This window comes from Canis lupus, chromosome 15, assembly GCF_011100685.1.
Source record: "Canis lupus familiaris isolate Mischka breed German Shepherd chromosome 15, alternate assembly UU_Cfam_GSD_1.0, whole genome shotgun sequence".
Classification (NCBI taxonomy): Eukaryota; Metazoa; Chordata; class Mammalia; order Carnivora; family Canidae; genus Canis; species Canis lupus.
In genome coordinates this window covers 51,674,954-51,692,228 of record NC_049236.1, presented here as the reverse complement: position 1 = coordinate 51,692,228, position 17,275 = coordinate 51,674,954, and the positions used below count along the sequence as shown (strand labels likewise).

General features: G+C 42.8%; 1 protein-coding gene across 3 annotated transcripts in view; it reads right to left on the bottom strand.

The window, feature by feature from the left end:
• Positions 1-17,275, bottom strand: part of TMEM131L (transmembrane 131 like) — a 161,226-nt gene that overhangs the window by 94,109 nt on the left and 49,842 nt on the right. The gene's annotated exons all lie outside the window — the stretch shown is intronic.

Here is a 17,275-nt window from a genome sequence, read left to right as displayed (position 1 = left end):
TATTGCTGAAGATGTCACAAGAAAGAGTGGCCCCGTGGTCCCTCAAGCCCAGGGGAGAGGCCCCTCTTCACAGGCCCTCCTCCCTCCCTTTGTCTGGCCCTGCAAGCTTGCTACCCTCCCACTGGTCAGAACTGACCCAGCCTTGCAGCCCCAGCTCCGTCTCTAACATCTCCCCCTCTCCTTCCAGCATTCTCCATCCCCAGACAAAGCACAGGAGATGAACCCAGCGCAGACTCCAGGGCCCAGCAGACAAGGGAGGGGAAAGCAAAGATCTGCTGGTGGCAAAGCTGTCTTACCCACTCAATCCTTTTGTCAAGGCACACCAATTGCAAAATAAGCGGAGCTCCCTAACAAAAATTTTGTGGTTTTTTTTTTTTTAAGATTTTATTTATTTATTCATGAGAGAGACAGAGAGACAGAGAGAAAGAGAGAGGCAGAGACATAGGCAGAGGGAGAAGCAGGCTCCATGCAGGAACTCAGGGATGTGTGACTCGATTCCAGGACTCCAGGATCACGCCCTGAGCCGAAGGCCGACGCTCAACTGCTGAGCCACCCAGGCGTCCCAAAATTTTGTTTTGAAAATAATAATAGCACCGTGAAAAAAAAAAAGCTGCTAACAAGTAAATAAAAGGAAACAAAACTGTCATGTGCACAATGACTACAACTACAGAATACACAGAGGAACAGGAGAAGACAGTTACCAAATATTAACGGCAACGTTAGGACGGGTGGGAAGTCGGTAACATCTCCCTCTCCCCGGATTATCCAAAACCGTTAAGCGGTTCTGTGTCTCTGAGAATATTAAAATTTTTCAGTTATGGGCAGCCTGGGTGGCTCAGCGGTTGAGCGTCTGCCTTTGGCTCAGGTCATGATCCCGGGGTCCTGGGATGGAGTCCCACATCGGGCTCCTTACGGGAAAGTCTGCTTCTCCCTCTGCCTATGTCTCCGCCTCTCTGTGTCTCTCATAAATAAATAAATAAAATCTTTAAAAAAAATTTTTTTTTCAGGCAGCCCGGGTGGCTCAGCAGTTTAGCGCCCCCTTCAGCCCAGGGCCTGATCCTGGAGACCTGGGATGGAGTCCCACGTCGGGCTCCCTGCATGGAGCCTCCTTCTCCCCCTGCCTGTGTCTCTGCCATTCTCTTTCTGTGTCTCTCATGAAAAAATAAATAAAAATATTTTAAAAAAAATTTTTTCAGTTACATGCTTTTAGAAAACTCAAGAGCAATAGGAAGGCACATTCTTCTTAAATATAACGTCATCATTTTTAAAATCAATTCAAATTTCCACTTTTAGAAGTTATTTAAAAGCTAACATTTCAATTCCAGAAGACTTGGTTGGTACTTTGCTCTATTTCCCTAACTCACCCATTATACTTTCCAGCCCCCCAGAGGCTCCTCTTCCTCCACCACATCTTCAAGACTGAGACCCCTAAGCTGCCAGCCTTCTCTCTCCCTCCTGCAGGCCCTCGCCGGCTGATGTATAATCTCAGAGTCCCAACATCACCCCAAACTTACACCTCTGGCCCAGCCCTCTCCTGGATTGCAGCCCTCTGGCTGCCCACCCACAGGTCAACTGGAGGTCTGTAAGACATTAAAAAAAAAAAAAAGTCTAAAACAAAACTCCTTACCCCAATTTACTCCATCAATAGCCATCTCAGAGCCCAGTTGTTGAAGCCAATAATCTTGGAATCACCTCGGACGGTTCTCTACCTTATACCCCACATCTTGTGAGCTCTGCTTTCAAAGCATATCCAGAACCTCAGACCCTTACCACCCTCGTCACCACGTTCTGGATGGTCAGAGGACCCTCGTCTCCCCGATGTCTTGGTGACCAGGTGCACGGCCTCAACTGCCCTCCCTCCAGTCTAGGCTCCAAATCAACCTTTATAAATCTAACTCTGATCCTGTCCTGTGCTCGGCTCAGAACCCCCCCAAGCACTGCCTACTTCAAAGTTCTCAGGCGAACCTGCTGGGCCCTCCCAGTGACCTCACTGCCTTAGACTCCCGCCCCTCCTATGCACAGGGTCAGCTCTGTGATCATTCCAGGTCTAAGTTCCCACCTTAAAGTACCTTGGTACTAGCTGCTATCAGAACATTCTCCTCTCACACAGCTTCATGGCAAATACCCTTACCTCCTCCAAATCTGTACAAAATTCCTTCCTTTGAATAAGCCTCCACACCCTAAAGACAGCCCCCAACCTACCCCCAACCCTCATCTCTTCCCTTGACCTAGTTTGCAACTTCCTCCATACCACATACTGTCTTCAAACATCCATGAGTTTCAGTTGTTTATTGTATTTAGGTTTGCTGTCTCATTCCCATAACCAATTTGATGGCAAGTTCCACCAGGACAGGGATTTTGGTCTGTCTTGTGTGCCAACGTGTCCCAAGTATTTAGAGAACGGCTGCTGAATAGGACTTGTTAAGTAAAAGAAAACCTTTTCAGCTGATGCCATGGATTTAGAAAATCACAATTCAGGCCTCAGAATATCTTTTTAATTATCCAGCATAAAGTCAGCCTCACCATAACACAGCAGTACCACAGGATTATTTTTTTTTAAGTTTTCTAAATTTTGATTTAAAGCTTTACTGAATCTAATTTTAAGAGAAGAAAGAAGAAAGAAAGGAAGAAAGAAAACAAAAGAAAAGAAAGAAAAAAGAAAAGAAAAAAGAAAAGGAAAAGAAAGAAAAGAAAAGAAAAGAAAAGAAAAGAAAAGAAAAGAAAAGAAAAGAAAAGAAAAGAAAAGAAAAGAAAGGTAGGGAGCAAACTATGTATAGAACATACATGTCAGGTAAAAACCCATGTCAGGTAAGTTATATTTTTTATTCATCTTAGAAAAAAAAAAAGTCAGGCCTAGTCACATCAAGAGAATACAAATTAGAGTGACTTACAAAATCACAGATGCTATAATTGTTAAGAAAATGTCAACACAACAAAGAAATTTTAAAGAACCGAACCTACTAAGGAAAATACGGCAGTGGTTCAGGCACTGAACGTCACAGAGAGGTAAAAGCCAGCACCCCAGGAGACCCGCTTTGTTAACCCCTGGCTGTGAAGAATCTTTCAGAAGCAGCATCCGGGGCCTGGGCCTGGTTCAAATCTCAGAAGAACCATCTGAATCAGCATCACTAGTTACTACAATATGACTGAGATGGTTGCTTTGGTCTCACTCTTAAATGAGTAGATTCATAATCCCAGAATGAAGAAATAAAAACCTACAGTATTTATAAAAAAACAGTTACACAAAAACCAAGGCAAGCTGAGGTGAGCCCTGGCACCTGACCCTCAGCCTCACTTCCAACAGCTCAGCAGCAGCCCCGGACCAGCACCAGTGGGGAGCCGATACATACCCCAGCCCCACACCAGCCCCACACCAGCCCCACACCAGCCCCACACGAGTCCTCTGGCTACCAGGGGGGCAAATGTGGTCAACATGGAGATCAACATCGGCGAGATGGAGGGAGAATCCTTAAATCCACTCACTCCTTGAACCCAACAACCCTCCTTCCAGGTTTTAAGAGCTAACAAATGTCTTTTAATGCTTAACCAAATGATTAGAGTCTATCACTTGAAGCTGAAAAGGTCCCAGCTAGTAGTTAGATAAACCCAGTTACTAACATATAATTCATGAGGTTAAGTCCAAAAGTCAGAAAAGCAAGTAACCTTTGGAACATTAAATATATTTTATAACTGTTTATAAAAGCACATGCTTTCTGAGAAATAGGATGATTCTGCAGAGGGCCTAAGAAAATCTGCATTCCCACCAAAAAAACAAAAGCAAAAAAAAAAAAAAAAAAAAAAAAGCAGAAACAATATCTCTTAAAAAGTGCAAACTATGTTTTCTTTATAAAAGAACCAATAGCTTCTTTTAAGAGGGACAGAAATGTTCTAAAATTAGATTGTGGTGATGGCTGCACAGCCCCAGAGATAAACGAAAAAACAGTGAACTGTGTACTTTAAATGGGCGAACTGTACGATATATGAATTATGTCTCAATAAAGCTGTTATTTTTTTTTTAAGAACCTATAGCAACCACACGGTGCCAGCCTCCTAATTCAATACTTCTGTCAGGATTCAATGCAGCAAAGGAAAGAGGAGGCCACTTCTGCAGATGCATCTTCTCAAACATGCACCCATACAAGCCCTACAAGCTCATTTCCTTTCTGCGCGCAGATGCCTCTTATACATAATGAAAATGCCATATGCAGATGCATTTGATTAGCGCCATCCACATTTCCCATCATTATGCAGCACTTGGTGAGCTGCAGTTAATTCCTGCCTATTATCCAAGTGCAAAATTATTCTGCCTAATTTCAAGCAGTCTGGCAGCTGCAGAGGAAAAGGAGTCTTGCCCGTCAGTGGAGGCCCGTTTGACATATAACCCCCGCTGTTACAAGGCTTCCAATCATCTAGGGCTAATCAATTTCAATCAAGTAGGCACCATCCGACCACAGAACAATGGTGACTTCCTTCTTCATCTGTTAGCATGGACCTTCAAAAAGCCAGCATGAGAGGATGAACGAGAAGGGCAGAAATCAGGACTGGTGTTTCTCTTTTCTTTGGGGGGAGGAAGGCACAATGCGGGGGTGAAGAAATCAAAAGCAGAACGAGTGTTTACACCAAGACATGTTCTCTCCCCTGCCATCTCCCCAACCCCGTATTCATCTACATGGACATGTGAGCCCTGATCCTTAAACCACCTGGCCTCCAGAGCTCAATGAACTCTAAAAACTACTAAATTATTCTGAATTTGCCAGTTCTCCAAATAATCCTTTGACCTCTCTTCTGAGGAGGCATTTCCGTATTTTAAATAGCTTCCATTGTGATCTTCCTTTAACTATAAACAGAGGTAAGAAAATACACTAACAACATTTTATACAATGAAATGGAAGTATTATACTGTAAAATACCATATTGATAACAAGAAAATACTATACTCAGTTAAGTTGTTAACTTTCATTAGAAACAACTCAATTTTTATCCTATATTCAGTAACACTTCAGAAATATATTTCTTTCCTCTAGTTATAACAAAAGAAGGAAATCCTGTACACTCCACTCGAGAAATACTAGCACATTCTGGCAGTAGTCACAGAGCTAATTCCATTAAATTCAAGAAAAGGTTAATCCTCAGCAGTGGAATCTTTCAAAATGTGTAACTCCTAAACATTTCCTCCCTTTAAAAAAAAAAAAGGATCATCATGAGGCACCCTGGTGGCTCAGTCAGTTGAACCCCTGACTCTTGGTTTTAGCTCAGGTCATGATCTCAGGGTGGTGAGACCAGCCCTGACATCTCTGCACTCAGCCGGAATTGGCCTGAAGATTCTCTCTTCCTCTGCCCCTCCCCTGCTAGCATGGTGGGCATGCAAGCACACTGTCTCTCAAATAAACAAATCTTTAAAAAAAAAAAAAAAAAAGGATTATCATAAGCATAGCTCATAGAGTCAAGAAATGAGTCCACTGGTATTCAATTTACCCATGTCTCAGAGATAACCAGGAACAGCTTTTTAAAAATATAGACTTTAGGACTCCATCACTTCTTCCTGAATCAAAATCTCTGGGGACAGAGCCTGGAAACCTGCACTGTGAGAACAGCTCCCTTAGGCAATCCCACAGTCCTTGCACCCATTAGGAAAGCAGTAGCACATGCATTTCAGAACTACAGATCCACCTATCTATCCCTCTGCTGCTCATTCTGGGATCCTTCCAGGGATACTTCTGTTTCCAATCAGCTCATTCATTCTCACCATAAAATTCTTCAATCTCAGAATCAGGTTGCAGGAAACAAGCTAGCTATTTTAAAGCAGAGAGAGATTTTAATATAGGGAATTAGATGCTTATGAGATTGCTGCAAGGTTCAAGGGAGCAGCCTCTCTGCTGGGCCCTCCAGAAAGGACTCCCAGAAAAACAGGAACGCGACCCAACCAAGGATACGGGCACCTCTGCCACACTGGGAAGCTGTACCACTTCAGGAAGCAGTCCTGGAGCTGAGTCAGGAACATCCTGTCAGCTGTGATCGCAGGACCTGAGAGTTGCCCCTGCCACCACTGCTGGTCCTATGCCACATATCCACTAAGTCAAATCAAGGGAAGAATCATTCACTTTTTGCTACATTCCAGAGGTTGAACTTCCATAAGCTGAATGTGCTTCTGATGCTACTGCCCTGAACAATGGTCACAAGAGGGCAGCCTGGGTGGCTCAGCGGTTTAGCGCTGCCTTCAGCCCAGGGCATGATCCTGGAGACCTGAAATCGAGTCCCACATCGGGTTCCTGCATGGAGCATGCTTCTCCCTCTACCTGTATCTCTACCTCTCTCTGTGTGTGTCTCGCATGGATAAATAAATAAAAAAAAAAAAAAAAAAAAAAAAAACCAAAAAAAAACACAATGGTCACAAGAGCCAAGCCCAGCATGCCAGCCTCCCCTGAACAAAGGACCTCAACTCTGCAACAGACTGATGCAGCACTCACCTATTCCACAGTCCTTAACACTCTCACATCTCCCTCACCAACAGTACTTCCTCTGGCCTTTCTTCTATTTCCCCTTCCTGGGGGGACAACTGCTCATTCAGATCCCAGTACTGTACCTAGTATCTTCTGAGCTTCTTTTTTGATTCCACTCATAATACAGCCCCAGCCCATCTAGGTCTTCTATAAGGTCCTTAGTTTTATCATCCAATAAACTGGATCTTTGCCCCCAAGTCCCATCATTCACCAAATTAATGCCACTTGAACTAAACAAGACAGGATGAATAAAAAACATACTCACACCACCTCTACAGGACAACTCCAATAATCACATTATCAAGATCTGCCCAAATGCAACCAGTATTTTTTACACAGTATTTTCTAAACCATATGTCCAACACAGCATAAGTGCTATGAATGCATAAAAGTCCCTGACCACAAGGAGTTGGTATTCTCAGAAGAGCAGCAGAGACCTAAGAAAAAAGAACAGTAGAGACAGCAAGAATTTTAGGTGCTTACTAGAATATTTGACACCAGTATTAACTATAAACTACTCAGATTTGAAAGAATAATGTTTGTTCCTTCCTTAAAGCATGCATGAGGTCTCGTGAAATGAACATATGGTACCATCTTGTGTAACAGCCCACAGTGTCCATTTCTGCAATCAGATCTTACTTAATACAATACCACTGTGTGACTTCAAAACACGAGCATATGTGAATAACAGAAAACCTCCCAGAGTTACCTGGCCAGGGTGAGGAGTGAAGGGAGATCTTTAAAGCAAAGAAAATCATTCCTAACACCAAGGAGCCAGGCCAGAGAGCATATTACAGTATGTCAGATATACACGCAGCCTTAATTTCTTAATTTATTTTCTCCTGTGACTAAACTACTTTTACTCCTAGATTTAACATATTTGGTAACATATTTGTGCTTGCATTAAGATGCACACCCCCACCCCTACCCCCCACCGAGGGATTCAGTTTTCTCTTCTCACTGGCTTTTCATATCTTTTGGCCTACTGCCTTCCAAAGCAGCAGCATCGGTTTCTAAATAAGAAGTCCACATAAGTTCCTCACTGTCCATATTCACTCTCAGTAAGTGGACACATATACACAGAGTAAGTTTCTCTTCAAGTTATGCTGAAGGCGGAAGAGGCACATCCACAAAAACCTGCTAATTTCTTTTTAAACCTGCTAATTTAAGTGAAAACTTTACTTCCATTTCTTTTGTAAAAGGATTCCATCTCATCCTCCACGTTTTAGAAACATGCTGTATGCAATTTCCTTAAATAGAAAATTCAAAATAATCACTTCTTTTACTACTGCAAATACAACCAACTCTATATGGAACAGAACATTTCCACGTCCTATAAAGTCAAAGTTCACAGGCACTAGGTTAAGTGCCATTTCTCACAAGCACTGAGATAAAATTAATTATGAACCATCCTGCAAATCACCAAAGATTAAGGACTGATGAATGGTCTCTGAAGTCCTCTGGACTGTGGGGTAAAAGCAATGGAAAGCTCTTCCTCACTTCACAGAACCCTATTTCAAGAGGACATGATCCTCCCAGACCAGACAAAATGCAAAGCTGCCCTACAGAAAGAGAGCACAAATCCAAAGCCTGGTGTGATCTCTAACACGTATCATCAGATAAGAAACTATAGCTAACATTTCTCGAGTTTCTACCCTATCTCAAGGCCATACTCTGACGGAGGGGCCAGCTCCTCCAATCCCAACCAAATCGCTCTGCTATTTCTCTTAGTCTTGGAAACTCTGCTTTGCTTGATATATAGCAACTTTAATACAAACATTTTATGAAACAGGTCCAGGAAGGGAACCTACAAGAGACAAGACCAGTATTCTAAAGAAAGTAAGAAGAACATAAGAGAAAACGGAAGTGACAGTTACTTCCTCCTTAAGTTCCAAAATAAGTCTTTTCCTCCTCTACCTGCTTTTAAGCTGACACTTGTTCTCACCTTGTTTTTAACTGTCTTGTTGTTTTTAAACTTAGAGGTTTCCCCCTAAATTTCCAAGGTGAATGGGTTTATCTGCAATACTGCAATGAGACTGGACACTTATTTTAAAACTGGTCCTCTTTTTTTCAGTATTTTAAAACATGCCACATAGTTTTCTCCAGTCACTGGAAAAGGATACACTAAATTTAAAACTTATGTTTTCAACCCACACAAATCTACCAATGCCAATTGCTAGGAGCTCAAATACAGCCTTACTCTCGGTTCTGTTTTCATATACTAGATTCTCCCTATCAATAAATTTCCATTTTTAAGACTAAATAATACAGTCTTTGAAGAGGAAGCTGGAAGTAAGCTGAGGCTACAATATTTTACTCTCAGTTCTAGAACTCCATACATATCCACACTGCTCTCCATTTCAGAGACATGATAAACTCGGAGTGAATGTATGTCACAGCCACAGTAGGCAATGTCTTTCAGCGTGCCAAGAAAATTCAGAACAGACCATGAGAAATAGCAGCTGCTCACACTAATGATATGGCTAACACTCTAAAATACACAAGACCAAAAACCAAAGCCTCTCAAATTACAAAAATTTGATACCAAAAAGATGAAACTAGAGAGAAATAAACACAAGGTAGTCCACTAAGGCAGGAAAAACTAACACATGGACAGTAAAAAGACACCTGTCACACTTGAACAGCGTGCTGTCCTAGTACACTTAGCATCACTGCGTGTCACTAGCCATTGTGTGTCACTACCCAAAAAGATGAGCCACCCAATGAAGTTTCCTACACAGAGACAATCCCTGCTTTATTTTCACAGCACATTCCTAGAAACCATAACATAAAGACAATCATATCTTCCCATGGGAACTACATTAAAATCAAAGGGTCACATCCTGGCCAAAGACACCAAATAAATCATAGTAATGACAATGGTGCACAAAATCTATGAGACAACTCCAAACCCTCTAAACAATATAAAGTAATAAAATCAAGCCATAGCATTGGAATTTTATGTAAAATGTGACCTTACAGGCCACAGGGTCTAAATTTCTTCTTCTCTAGGCCAGTAAATGAAAACCCAAATGACCACTTGCCCGAGGTCAGAAATGCAGTTCAAAGCCAACTGAGAAACAAACCCAGGCCTCCTACTAACCAATCCATACACTACTACACAAGCTTACTTTCTTAAAGTCCCTTAAAGCAGACAGAAAGTATACACTGTTATTATATAAACTATTTCTTTAAAAAGACATACATAAAGCAAATAAAAATATAACTCCCATATCACACATTTTACCTGCAAACAATGCCTGCCATTAAAGATTACTGTATCTGTGCACTTGTTATTAACAACTTTTTTTTTTTTTTTTTGGTCTTTTAAAAATTTACAAAGTAATTGTGGGAGAATACTTGGACTGCTAATCCAGAGGAGCCATGGCTTTCGGCCACGCCCTCCTTCCAGTTAGAGACCCAGCCTCCCTGGCCACAGGGGCTTGCATGTGACCCCACCAGATCCATCAGGGCCCTTCCCCAGACTACGTGAACTGTAAGGGAGTTCTTGGGGAGCAAAGCTTTGAGAAGGGCACTGGCACAGCCAGTGATCAAATTCTCCATCAGACTTTCCTACCGGAGAGATAGAAAAAGTCAAACAAGTGAAATCTGGGAAAAATAAAGGGCAGCCCCGCATACATAAAGTGAGAGGTGCTGGCAAATAGTCTTAGTGAGCAGAGTGGGAAAATGATTCTTACCCTTTTTGTTCTTTTCTGAATTACCTAAGCTTGTGACCACAAATGCGAATTTTGTAATGAGAAATATAAGGGTTTTGAAAACTCTGTCATGAAGGAAGGGCAGGGTTGATATTCAACTAGAATGGATTCCCTTTACTGAATGTCTACGACTTCTTCTGATTGGAACCTTGGGGATCAGTCTGAGCATGGGGTCAAGAACAAAACGTTCCCTGTCATCTCTGGGGGTGACAGCTTCATTTCTGGTTGTGGCCCTGATTTCGACCTAAGTTTTAATTTTCTTTTAAGGCCAGCTAACTGTAGACATTTCCCACAGTCTTAGCAATAATACTGTGTTAAACAATGATCACACAAGAACTCCTTACAGAGCCTGAGGTGAGTTAGAAGCATACAGCCAACCTCCTTTTGACTGCTCTCCTCAACATACCCTGCAAAACAGCCAACCAATTCTGCAAATGTCTGCCTCTGCATTTCTAAAGCCTCAGTTCCTCTTCCTCAAACACTTCCCTTTCTCTTCATCACAAGTGTTACCTGCACACATGCATCAGATTTGGTTTCCTCCTACACAGTGCGGTGCTGTTTTCCTCTGAATTTTTAATTTTTTGGCTTATTATGCTTCTCTACGCTCTTCATTTCATTCCTGAGACAACTGCCCTCCCTTCCCTAACTTAAGGCAAACCTCCTAACCTCAGGTCTTACAGAATGAATTTCATTCAACAGACAGGAACAGAGAGACCTAGAACATATACCTAAGGTTCATAAATACTTCTCTACTTAAAAAGCAACAGAATTCAGGTAGTTTTAATTGCCAATGCCTAACATAACATCTGGGAATTACATTCACAGGAAACTGTAGTTCAGGTCTTATTTTGACAGAAAATGCTAATAAAGACACAACAAAAGCTAAAGGGGAAAAAAAAAAAAAACAGGTAATCCTACAGTCACATGGTCTTTAAGCACTTTTTCAGACCAAAGAAAACACAGTACCATGGAAATACGACACGATGGTTAAGTTAATTAGATGGAGCCACAAAAACCTACTCAATCCTTAAGTCCCGCAAAGTCTAACCACCAAGTATCACTGTGGGCTACGGGGAAACCCAGGAGCTCTGCAGCCCGGAGGCAGAGGCAACGGGGATTTCCTCTGCCTTGTTTCAATCATCTAAATCACCAAAGGCAGGGCTGGTGCTGAAGCGGGGGCTGTGGGAGGGACAGGGGGTCCTGGGGAGCACTGCAGTGAGAATCAAGACAACACAGCACAGCAGGAGACTACCTTCTGGGCAGGCTCTCCATTCGAGGGAACATTTATTAAAGGCCATAGAAGTCCAGGGCTAGGGCACCCAGCTAAGCATGTTAGGTACTCAAAAATAAGAAAGTAACAGAAGACTGTGCTCTTAAGAATTCCATCTCACCAAGTGGAGACAAACAAAAGACTAGAGAATGAGGCAGGCCGAGCACCGGATGTTCTGGCAGAAGGAGCAGGGCGCTGGGGCTTCCTGGAAGCTCCCCGGGGCTGATCTCAGGGGACCCGGAGAGCACAGCCTCCCAGCACCGCCCTGAGCCTTCCTTCTGTGCTGGGTCTCCTCCTTCCCCAGTGCTTCAGCACAGCAGCTCTCCTCCCAACCCGCCCAACCCGCCCAACCCACCCACCTGGCGGGAAGAGACTGCTCTTCCGACGTCTCCTTAATATCTGCACATAATGAAAGCCAGGACACCTATTTACTACTAACTTATGAACTTAGAAAGTTGAAATTAAAGGGCACAAACAGGAACTCAAAACCCACAAGCTCAAGCTTCAAAGATGAGAATGTCCCATTTCATAAAAGGTGGTTGCGGGTTCCCACTTCACGGCCCCACATTCTCCCCGGGCTCTGTCACCACAGCTGACAGATGCTCCTGCTTGATTTCTCACTGTCTTCCAAATTTCCATGCAACAGCCCCCCTTACATCCAGGGAGGCCAGAGGCCCCAGTACATGTGGGATTTACTCCAGACCATTCTGCTTGCAGAGGCAGCCTTAGCAGAAGCACATACCGAAATATAGCAAAAGCTGTGTCAGGTAGGAGAAATACAGGATGTTTTTCTTCCCTATACTGTTGAAAGACTAAAATAAACGTGTATTTCCTTTCGTAATAAGAGAAATAAATAAATAAATAAATAAATAAATAAATAAATAAATAAATAAATAAATAAATAAATAATAAGAGTACGAAATAAAAGACAAGGAACAGTAAAAACAACAAGGAACGCATGCTGCAACATGGATGAACCCTGAGGACATTACGCTAAGTGAAATAAGTCAGTCCCCAAAGGACAAATAACTGCATGACTCCACTTACATGAGGTGCTTAGAGGAGTATGTATAATGGCAGAAAGTGGCTGTCAGGGGCTGGGGAGGGGGAATGATGAAGAGAGTCCTGTGGACTGATGCTGGTGACGGTAGCCCGGTGATGTGACCGGCTAATGGCGATTTTTATATTACATATATTTTATCACAAATAATTTTTTTAAAAGAACAGTCTTGAGAAATTTATTGTATCTAAACTATGGTCTACCTGTATTTTAATACCACACATCCCCTTTTTTGAAGGATACGCAGTGGATCTAGCAATTGTAACAGAGCCTATCTAATTCCTAACTAGAACATCAAGAGTGGATATGTATATTGAGAGAGTCCTGCCTAGACAAAGGCCCAGAATTTTCCCTGGAGAAACAGCCACCCTCTACCCTCCCAATGATATGAGCACTGTTATCCTCAACACAGACACCACCACCATTAGCTGAGTCCCTAATATATATTTACCTGACACACGCTACACCTCCAGCCTTGCAACTACCCTAGAAAAGGAGGCATTGTCCCCTTTCAGTATCTGAAGGAAAAAAGGCCCAAGATTACATGGTTCAAGGTGGCTGAAGTCTGTGCATCTCCAACCTGTGGGCAATGCAGCTCCCCCATGTGGGCTCTCCATTACTGCCTTCTCCCTCTAAAGTCCTACGCACAAAGCCAAGTCACCTCACCCTTCCTGCGCCACCCCTCAGTATATATACCCTGAACACCTGCTCTAGACCTGTGGGGCTCTATTTTCAACGCCAGACCCAAACTCCTGAAAAAGCAGAAGGTATGGAGACTGCTTTTGGGCAACAGACTTGAACAGCAGAAAGCTGAGTGAGGTAAGAGGGCTCACAGTGACCAATGCAAGCAGGCCCATCAGGCGACCCACCTCAAAATAGCCATAGACCCTACTGACCAATGGGTGACTTACAACCAGGCACAGGTACCCAAAAAGTAAAATTCCATATGTTCCCATAGCTCCTCACTCCCCTGCCTGAACTATAGCAATACCCCCAACCTCACCGCATACAGTTTCTCATCTGCTGTCCTCCTTGCTGCTCCCCTGCAGTGTATTCCATGCATTTCTATCTCCTTTGTTCTGTCTTGAGTGAATCCTTTCACTCCCCACCCCCACCCCCAGCCTCCCCTCTGATCAGGTCACATAGCAGAAGGTTCCACAATGCTGATCGCTAACTCACCCTGAAGACAAAATACTTCAAGCAGCGCCAAATTCTTTGCATTTAATTTTGAATCTATCCCACTCAAGAACCCTAGCCCACCGGAGGCCTCTATCACCCAACTGAGTCACTGGGGAAAGGAGACGAGGCTGCAGGAGCAGGTCCTTCCTATTCTCTCAGCACTGCTTCTCAAACTCTCCCCCACCAAACGCCCCTGGCAGAGGGGGGTGAACGGCACCATGGATCTAGGGCCTTCTTGGTTTCCCAACTGAAGTGTGACAAATATTTAAAGGCTAGTTGTCTATTTTTAAGATGGATGCAAACTGAACATCCACTCTTCACTGTTGGGTTTATTTTAATATCTGAATCATCCCTCCAAGCCTTAAGCAAATGTGGCAACCAAGGCAGATGGGACTGTGCATGTTCAAGGCCTCCAGGGACCCCGTAGCCCCCAAAGTTAGCCCAGATGAGGAAACAGGCCCTGGCTGTCCTCCCACGAGTTCACATCAAAGGCCCCCATGTGGTGAATTCCTGACCAGACCTTCCCCTGAGCGAATGACGTCTGTGTGCATCGTTCGCTTGGCATTGTCGGACTGGGCTTTGCCCTGGTGGTTTTGTTTTCACATGCAGAAATGTGTAAACTCCCTGTGATCGAGGAAGGCCAAACTTCCCTATTTGTCCACCACACTGAGTCCTATTTCTCACACATAACAGATTCTCAGTACAGCAGGTTCTTCAGAAAAAGTGCTTAAGGAGCCAACAGGCCATCTTCCTACAGACTCACAGTGAACTTGCGTCTTAAAGCCTGATAAGCCCCTTACTTCTGACGCAAGAACAGCGATTTACCCTACTGACTAATGGAGCCTCTTTCCCTCTGTCCCTGCCAAAGGAAACTGGCCAAATTATACATGTACTAAATTCATGTACCTGCTTTAAAATTATACTTGCCTGTTGTTCCCCTCCTATGCAAGCCGAGCATTAAAGTTTAAAATTACTCATTTCCATATTCTAAATGTGTTGGCCAATAGAGCTGGACAGGTACCAATAGTCAAACTTCTTCCATAGCAATTTAAAGCATCTGCATACTTTTATCTCAGCTCTTCTCCTTCTATGGCATTCATGTCACCTGAAGTTTGAGTAAAACTTCACAATCTCTGTGGCAAGAGCAAAAAGTGAGAGACCTAAGTATGCAAATCGAGTACAAAGTCTTTAACCTCATAAACAAGTATGCCATGCCACTAAACAATTTTCTATCACAGCTTCTATCACTTCAGCAACTTTCACTGAAAGCTCCGCCCCAAGTAAGCAACTCAAAGAGACAATATTTACATAAGATTTCAGAACAACTGCTGTCGAAATCCCAGAGAACTTTCCCTACCAAATCTTTCAGCAAAGGACAAAAAGTATCCCACACAGCCACCACTCACCTCTCTGGCTTACCAGCACACATTTCACCTTTTCCTAAGGCTGCCTGACCATATCACCAATTTAACAGGTCCCTTACATATAGAATCCCCCCCTCCCCCAGGAAAGCAGGGGAAAGAGTATTACACATAGAAACTAAAGACCAATCAGAGGAAATAATAAGAAAGGTGTTCAAAAGTTTAAACTACAACACACAAACCACAGGTTAAAGTCTCTTGAGATCTGTACCAGCCTCAACACTAGGATTTCCAGGTGCCTGCCTCGGAATGGAGCAAACAAGAGTAAGGAGGCCTGATCAGCAAGTAGCTAATTAATGTTCCTGGAGTCACAGCTTCCATCTGAAAGCTGAAAGCTGGCTCTGATATATCCTAGGAACACTGAAAATAGAGTCTGAGCACCAAGAGAGGCTATTGATTTTTGCAAGTAAACATATGCTAACATACACCAAAGCCTATTATAATTTTTTGAAACTGCCAGATATGACTTTAATCATTAGGAAATTTCTTAATAATTTACCTGATTTTCCCTTTCCACGTGTCATGCTAAAGTCTCGTCAGTCTACACCCTGACCCTGCAACACTGCACTTGTTACATACATTTTTCTCTCCAGAATGATCTAATGTTGAAACAAAAATGGATTTCTTCACTATGTTTTCAAACCTTTCTATTCCATTAACAGTTTCTCAGCTAATTGTATCTGCTTCCTATTTTCACAGACTTCCACATGGGCTCAGCTTCTTCCGATTCTATTTTCTCTTTGGCTCAGCTCCTGAACATCCCCCCTTACCCCTGGCTGCTGTAGTTCTCTGTCATCCTCCAAACACTGTCTTCTAATACTCAGCAGGATCCAACACAGGTATCTAACCAAAAGAGAGATTCTAATGTTTAAGGGCTCAATCCTCCACTCACAGTGCACAGCATGTTCTAGAGAACCTGTGAGAGCTGAAACACCTGCTGACCAACCTCACTTCTAAACACAAACCAGACTAGAGTCAAGTGAAAGCCATGCTCCAGGTCTCAGGTCTCACTGGGAGCAAGTCAGAAATTTTCCATTTAACAGTTTATTGGTTTTTTTTCACCCTATTATTAAATACACATGCAGAGTAAGATTAGGAAATGTGGAAAACTAGTAAAGTTAATCACACTGAAGCCCCATCACTCAAACCAGGCAAATTTTCAAGACATTAAAAAAAATAGAGTTCTAAAAGACTCCTCCTCAGTGTAAAGGCTTTAAAAGAGGTGAATCAGAGTGATTTAAGAAAGAGGCTATACGGACAATGAGTAATTTGACTGGGTTATCACAGGAAATCAGTAATGTACCAAAATAGATTTCTGACTTCTGGTTAAAAAGGTTTGGGAACACATGATTGCATAAACACACATACCACCCACAAAATTAATCTTAACTGTTAAAAACCTTCAAAGTGTATTTCTTTGGCTGCTACCATATTTTTCATGAGCCTACGAGGAACCAAGCCACAGATGAACAAAAGTTCCTTTGCAAATGCTAAAAAAAACTAATGAAGCACTAAACTTCATGGGTGCCATTCAGCTTAACTTTGTAATGAATATGTAACCTGTCCCAGGGAGGGATATCCAGCATTTATGGGGTTTTGAAAGTTATTGGGAGAGCAGGGAGTGTTCCAGGAAGAAAAAAATTCACAATATATCTTACTTTTGAAAATGTATTAAAAAATGTCACGAGGTCAACACATTCCTCGGATCCCTCCCAGGGCCTTGGGAAGGAACCGTGCAAATGAGAATAAGAAAATATGTTTGGGTCTGTGTGGGCAGGGGAAGGGGTTGGGAAAGCTTCTTATATCAGGGGTGCCCAGGCAAAGAGCTATCTGGAAGAGGCACAGGAGGAAATCTCCAGGCTCAGGGAACAATGGCAGGAAACAAAGACTTCAACCAACTTCATTAATAAATGAATGCCAATTTAAAGAAGTACAGAATATCAATTGGGGCCCTCAGATTAAAAATCAACAAAAATGCTGATACTTAGTGTTGGGAAGGTTGTGGGGAAACCGGCAGTCCAAAGTCACTGGCAAGAGAGTATAAACTGGAACCATGTTTCTGGAGGGCAATTAGGGAATATTTTTCAAAGTCTTTAAAACCTGCCCATCTCTTGACCCAGGAATTCCTG